The following is a 7,451-nucleotide window of genomic DNA, read 5'->3' as shown; positions in this document are numbered from 1 at the left end:
TGCCAACCAGATCAAGTGAGTACTTTACAAATGGACATATAATTGCTTTCATAATAATGTGATGTTTGTATAGATTTAAGTAATGTTATTTATGTATTTATATCATTAAAATTTAAGTAAACGTTTGGGCTGGATATCAAATTTAAATGAAAATGTATGAACAGTATGGTAGAAATATAAACGGGGCTGGGCCGTTTCTGGCGCGCTGTGCGCATTTGCTACGGCCCGATACCGGCTTGATTGCGGCAGTGTCGGCAAGGTAACGGCTGCCGCGTCTGGCCCGATTGATTCGGCCCGGAATTAGGCAGTGAGTACACAGGCATCCGGCCCGATCGCTGCAGAAAGAAACGGGCCGAGTGGTAAGTCTCCGGCAGGCGAGAATCTAACAGGAACTGGACCGAGTGTATTTTTCTATCTGGGCAGTGTAATGGCTTTAGTTGATGGTTGAAAAAAAAAAAAAAAATCATTGGTAACAGTCTGTAGAATTGTGACTGATTAAAGTAACTGGTTAAATTTAGGTGTTTAAACAACAGACACACAGATTCAAGTAGATTTTAATAAGGTAATTATAAAAACTGGCCCCTACAAAGGTAAAAAAAAAAAAAAAAAAAAAGTGTATACGTAAAGGCCTATATATATGTGTGTGTGTGTGTCTGTGTGTGTGTGTGTGTGTGTGTGTGTGTGTGTGTGTGTGTGTGTGTAACCCCCTAGTTAATATATACAGTATATATATATGTGTGTGTGTGTGTCTGTGTGTGTGTGTGTGTGTGTGTGTGTGTGTGTGTGTGTGTGTGTAACCCCCTAGTTAATATATATACAGTATATATATATATATATATATATATATATATATATAGTCATTTAATATTTTATATATATATATATATATATATATATATAGTCGTTTAATATTCATTATTGTGTTTTGATATGTAATCATATGAAATCAAAAGATAGATTAAAGCATTAATCACACCAAAAAGAAAGTCATATGTTCACATTATAATTTGAAATTAGGCCATGACTAAATTATGTGGCCATAACAAACTCCTTGCATTGTATCTTCTTGTGACAGTTTGTACAAGATTTTAAATTTGGCTTGGTATAAAGTAATTACATGGTTGGACAGAGTTTATGTTTTTAATAACTGCTCTCACTGGGCAAGCAAATTTGTGCAGTTTGCTTGTTGTTGTTTGAAGTTCAGTGGATTGGAGTTTCAGAAAGTCATTGTGTAAATTTCCACCGCTTCTTATAGAGAGCTGTGGTTACAACTATTATATGAGCAGATATACAATGCTGCGATGCAGAACTTTGCTCTATTTCTAGTTTCGCCTCCTGCGAAGCAGCATTTGCTGAGACGCATGATGTGAATGTGGTTAAGGACTTGTCAGCTGAGGTGTGTGTGTGTGTGGTTATACATGTGCAGTACATATATGATCTTGCCACGTATAGTTCAAAACCTGTAATACACAAAATCTGTTTGCTTTGACTCAAGGGGTCAATGTTTATCTCAGTTTTAACGGGGAATTGTATATCATCTGACATGCAGTAATATACTTAGTATAAGTGTATTTTGTGTCATAACGGTCATATTCAGAGACATTTTAAGACACTAACCTTTTGCAAACTTTCCATCAGGTATAATTTTAAACCCACTGCTGAAGTAACTGATCTCTATAAACATTTAGTTTGCTTTTAAAGCATTTTAAAGACATTGATTCTTTTATGTTGTAAAAATACCATGTATAGCCATTTTAGAATTAGTATAATAAAAAAGATGTCATTTGATATATGTATGCTGTATGTTTGTATAAGCACATTTGCTTTTGCAATAGATTATACATGTTGATATAGGTGATGTACAGTACACGCAGGTCTTTTTTGTAGTTCTCCACCCACAAGATAATAAAGATAAATCATTGAAAAAGAACATTTAAGCTGTAAAAATTAGAAGTTGAAAAAAAAAAAAAAAAAACTAAAAGGGACATTTTCAGTATACTCAACTTACAGAGGAAATGTTGTATCAACATAATTAAAGTTGGTCTGTGCTTTCATCAAATATACGTTCTATAAACTTTATAAATGGATGCAAGTTCAGTAATCCTGCATTTTAAGTTAAGCTGATCATTAGCAATGCATAATAGTAATGTGGAACTTTCTTAGTTTATCTAATTTATGTATCAGTTAAGAAAACTGAAAATGTTATTAATTATATACACCAAAACAAGATGTATATTCACTGATCACTCTTAAATCTGAATCACTTGACTTGAATCATGACACACCTTTTACAACAAAATATAATCAAAAACATTACATAGAGCTAAAACATTTTCTTTTAATTCTGAATAACAAATATTTGTCATCACAATTCCCTGTGCTTTGACAATAAATAAATAAATAAATAAATAAATAAATATTCAAGTGCCTCACCAGTGACCACTGAGCATGCTCAGTTTGTTAGTTGGACCCTCATCACCAAATTTGACATTGTAAGTACTTGCTCTTTAATATATTATGTAATAAAGTATTTATTTTAATATTTTAATTTTTATATAATGTCAACTTTTTCTACATTGTTTAATCAACATTTAAAAGACAATTTGTCTGACAAAATGGAAGTTGGATTTTTTTTTACAGTGTATAAATACAATCTGTACCTGGTGAAATATCTTTTCATTCAAAACATTTTATCATGAGGTGTTCTGTGAACACACTGTAATATTTTGCAGATTTTAAGTAAACTCTTACTATTATTAAACAAGCTAAAATTGACCGCAAAAAAGATAACCAAGTTAAATAAAAATGCAAAAATTTATTCATGCTGCAGCTGTAGCCTATGCATGTCATCCAATTTATCACATTTATGCATTTAGCAGACACTTTTATCCAAAGCAATTTACATTGCATTCAAGGTACACATTTTATCAGTTCTTGCTTTCCCTGGGACTCGAACATATGAACTTGCACTGCTATCACCATGCTCTACTGATTGAGCATTAAGACTGGACCAGGTCATCATACACTGAATCTGTAAAAAAAAAAAAAAACAAGATGTGTGTAATGCAGACACAGCTGTCATTAGTTGTGCAGCAGAAAATGGACACATTTCATGGTATAGAAATACAATATGATATTGCCGTAGCCTAATTACTGTGTTTTCCAGTACTGTAAGATTGCATTAAAAATCCACAACAGTTAATTTACAACAAATCTTTGAGAGCGCATACTTACCACTATCAGAGGACTCCTCCCACACTGCAGCATAACTAAGACATCAATGGACATTGATTTACAGCATTTGCATGGAAAGTCAAAGAAATAAGGAACAAAAATAGAAACTAAGACATCAATAATCTGAAAGTCAGCATATGTGTGGAATCAATCAATAGAACAGCACAAAGCTCATTCATTCATTCATATTATTTTTTACTGGCTTACCAGACAGCAGTTCGTATTTCTCCATAACCAGCTGTGTCAGGTTTGGGAATTTCTAAATTTGTAAGAGACACAATTTGCTCAGAACAGAAGTAAAGAGAAGAAAAATACCCCATGAAATTTGGAAGTTAAGCAGTTTTAGTCAATTTCTTTAGTTTTTACGGTTATTGGTATGGTAGTGGACATCTAAATACTGACAAAATTATCTTTAAGCAGATACATACATTTAAAATGTACATATTTAGTATGCATCTCTTGCTTCTGTGAAAAACAAAATAAGGGAAAAAATGATTTTGTCCATACAATTAAAGTCAGTGGCATCCAATATTATTTGCACCCCAACATTCTTAAGACCCTAATCTTCTTTTGTGTTCCACAGAAGTCAGTCATATAGGTTTAGAATGACATAAGCATGAGTAAATGATGACAAAACTGTCACTCTTGGGCAAACTACCCCTTTAAAATATGTACCATTGCATCCACTTACATTTATGTACAGAAAAATCTAAGCAAAACTTTTAAGAATGACTGGACAATGTAGGTAACGATTTGCTAGTAAGTAAACACATCAATGTAGAATACAATATATAGTCTTTAATAAACTGACAATCAAGAGAATACAGGAATGAGAAACACGAACCAAATATACCACGTTAACGCAAGACAAAAGACTGAGAACTAAGGGCTTAAATAAACAGGCAGAGGTAATGAGGAAACTAAATTAACATGAGGTGAACGTAATCAGTAACGAAGGGAACAAACTGGCACACACTAGGAAACTAGGTCAACTTAGAAAGACAGGGAACACAGAACCAAAACACAATGAAACTAAACAGAACATACACGTTACAGTAGGAATATTACTAAGCAACAGGAGTTAATTAATATTCACGAGCTCTGTCATTATGTATAGTGACAGCGTACCCATTTACACCCCCTCTCTTCCCTCCACTTCTGGTCCCTACAAACCTCATGTTATATTATAGATTATAGAAAATAATTTAACAAATCAACCATGCAATAAATACCTTTGTAGAACACATCATTTCCTCTGAGCTCTGTCTCATTAAAGGATCTGTTGATTAAAAATTCATCAAAATTATCCTAAATCTAATATATTTTCATTTAAAAAAAAAAAAAAAAAAAACTTCTGAAACAGACCTTTCTTTGTGGAATCCAAGGCATCCTATTAGAAACAAAATGCTGTGAGTATTAGGATTTAATCAGAACTTTTCAAGAAAGTGAAACGTGTCGATGATTGCAGCTGTAGAGAAAGTGTCAATGACCAAATTAACAGAAACAGACTGAGAAGCAACACTATGGTAGAGCACATTATGACAATTATGATTTTGTCAAAGCTGCTGTAAGATGCCACTGTCAAAGAAAACCCAGAAACACAAAAAAATATTTTGTCAGTTTGCTTAATTATTACATTTTAATAGTTAACTACCCTTGTGAAAAAGAGTGTGCTTATTGAATGTGTACTTGTTGTGTACTTAAAACCTTAAAAGTATTTCTTTCTGTCTTTCTTTAATTATACTAGCAGGTAATATGATATTTTTAAATAAAAGGCTACTTGACTGTACCTAGAGAGTACACATTCTTAAATGTTTTTGAATACAATTAACTAGTCATTGAGTTTTCATTGTTTCATTATGATGAAATCATTATGTTTTAATATTTTTTTGCGCTTTAAAGAAGGACATTTATTTTCAAGTGTTGACTAACATATTAAAGCACAAGTAAAGTACTTCGTTATAATTTTACCTGTAATGTGTTACATTACAGGTTATTTAAAGTTAATATATTTTTGTCAAATGTACTAAATTGCAACTTCAAATGTGTAGTTACAAATATGGTCACACTTTAGATTAGGGTCAAATTCTCACTATTATCTAACTATTAACTATGACATTTACACATTTACATTTACATTTACATTTTATCAGTACATTTGGTACACTTTGACCTTTATTCAAAGACAACAGTAGTAATTCTGAAAATACGGCTGAACTATATTTAAAGGTACACCTGTGTGAGTATACAAATAAGTACTGAGTAAAATCAATTAACAACCATTTTATGGTTAGGGTTCGTATTAGTTGCTTGTAATTATGCATAATTTACAGTTATTACTATAGTAAGTATGTAATGTGTATAAGGACGGTGTAAATTGCAATGTTGCCAAAATTACACATCTGAATTCCTACTTAATTGGGTAAAAAAGTCTAAAGTTTAGCTAATTGCATTTAATATAAATATAAATAATAATATTAATATAAATATATAAATAATATTAATATAAACTATAATACATTTTCATTTATTTGCAGTTAACATGCAATGTAGTGTCTGAAAACATCAGTTTGCACTTAACTATTCTTTTATTTAAAGCATTTATTTCTGTAATAACTGCTCTTTTTAAAAGTGTTCTAAAGTTTTTCACAAGGGTATATTCTGCCACTAAACTGAGTTAATCATAATAATAAGAATGCATGACACCCCCTACAGCCTTATAAACACATTAACTCTATAAATAGTTTGGTTTTGTTTTTCCCTTCCCATTCTTACCGACTATCTGAAGGTTGACTGTATTATTTCGATCAAGTCTCATTCCTTGGTAAGGGAGAGTGTTTAACAAAATAGCACAACTGTATGTTCCAGCATCTTCCATCCGGACCTCTCTGAGGGTGAATGTTGTCATCATCTCTTCTGTGTCCCAAATATTGACTTTAATAGGCTTTTCATTTTTGATGAGAAAAGCCATAATCATATTATTGGACAGGTTTTTGTTTATAGGACTGGATATTTTACAGTTAAACCCAGCATCACTTCCCACTGCTACCTCAGACCTAAGCAAATGTATCTGTGAATTAATAAAAGATTCTGTGGAGAGAAAGGGAACACTTATGGTTAAATGTTTAGCATGGCCTTTAATGCATTTCAGGAGGGTCTAAAACAAAAAGAAAAACACACAATATCAAACATTTCTCTCTTATTAAAGGCAATTTTGCGCAACAGTGAGTCTATTGTGGTTAATCTGCACAAGTGATTGAACATTTCTCATCCGTGCACAGGAAGCAGAAGTGTCGTACATCTTACCGATCACATTTATAAAGATGATATTATGACTATATCCCTTCACTTCAGTTATTTCCAACTGCTCTTCAGAAAACACACAGCTGTAGTTGCCCGAATCGTCCATTTCTATTCTTTCTCTTTTAAAGGTGATGTCACGTCGAGCGGGTCCGTTTTTCATATCTATAGCTTTACCATCTTTAGACAGATATACATAAACTGCCTTTGCCTCTGCCTTTGCAAAACCAAATGTGGTGCAAGTAACCTCCAGTTTACCACCTTCTGGTACTTATGTATTTTCACAGAAAATCTTAGCTTTTTTAATTTCAAGACCTGTGAAGGAAATAAGTTAGGGACGTTTGTTCATTCTGAAAACTATAATATTACTGCAAAATATATTTACTGCAATGGTGTTTATTTAGTGCACTATTAAAACATACCTTGACTTTGGAGGAATAGATTCACTGAGATATCTATGGGGGGGAAATCATGCAAACAGCACCAGCATTTGTTTAGATTTAATTTGTTGAACATCTATGATTTTTTACATAGACAGTTAATTTCAGTACTTACATACAAGTAGAAACACACCAACCATGGCTGCTGATCAAGTTTTCTTTCACTTTTCTTCTTTTGCAAGATAACTGAGTTATTCTTAGTTTGCAGTCAATATGCTGAACAGAACACTCTGAACAGAAAGAGGCAGTGCTTACATTATCTATAACAGTCATGCTGTGAAGACGTTCTAAAGCTGGAAACACTCAAATAGCGCTGATAAGTGTATTTAAATCTACCTGATTCACACCTGATTTCTGATGGATATTCATTATTCCTCAACATACAGTCAAACCAAAATTTATTCAGACACCTTGAACATTTTATTCATTATTACAGTTTATTCACTATAGTTAATTTTGTTTTAATAAAATATGACA

The 7,451-nt window shown here is 32.3% G+C and overlaps 1 long non-coding RNA gene across 1 annotated transcript; it reads right to left on the bottom strand.

The window, feature by feature from the left end:
* Positions 1-2,801: 2,801 nt before the first annotated feature.
* On the bottom strand, positions 2,802-7,201 carry LOC127499906 (uncharacterized). The gene is made up of 7 exons (XR_007926215.1): positions 7,090-7,201; positions 6,010-6,989; positions 4,600-4,624; positions 4,467-4,513; positions 3,442-3,493; positions 3,235-3,269; positions 2,802-3,031 (listed from the first exon to the last, which is right to left on the bottom strand). It is a non-coding gene; the product is annotated as an uncharacterized LOC127499906 (long non-coding RNA).
* Between the last annotated feature and the right edge of the window lie 250 nt (positions 7,202-7,451).

The sequence above is a fragment of the Ctenopharyngodon idella genome, chromosome 18 (assembly GCF_019924925.1).
Source record: "Ctenopharyngodon idella isolate HZGC_01 chromosome 18, HZGC01, whole genome shotgun sequence".
Lineage (NCBI taxonomy): Eukaryota > Metazoa > Chordata > Actinopteri > Cypriniformes > Xenocyprididae > Ctenopharyngodon > Ctenopharyngodon idella.
The sequence above is the reverse complement of the archived record's forward strand: the minus strand, read 5'-3'. Positions and strand labels throughout refer to the sequence as shown.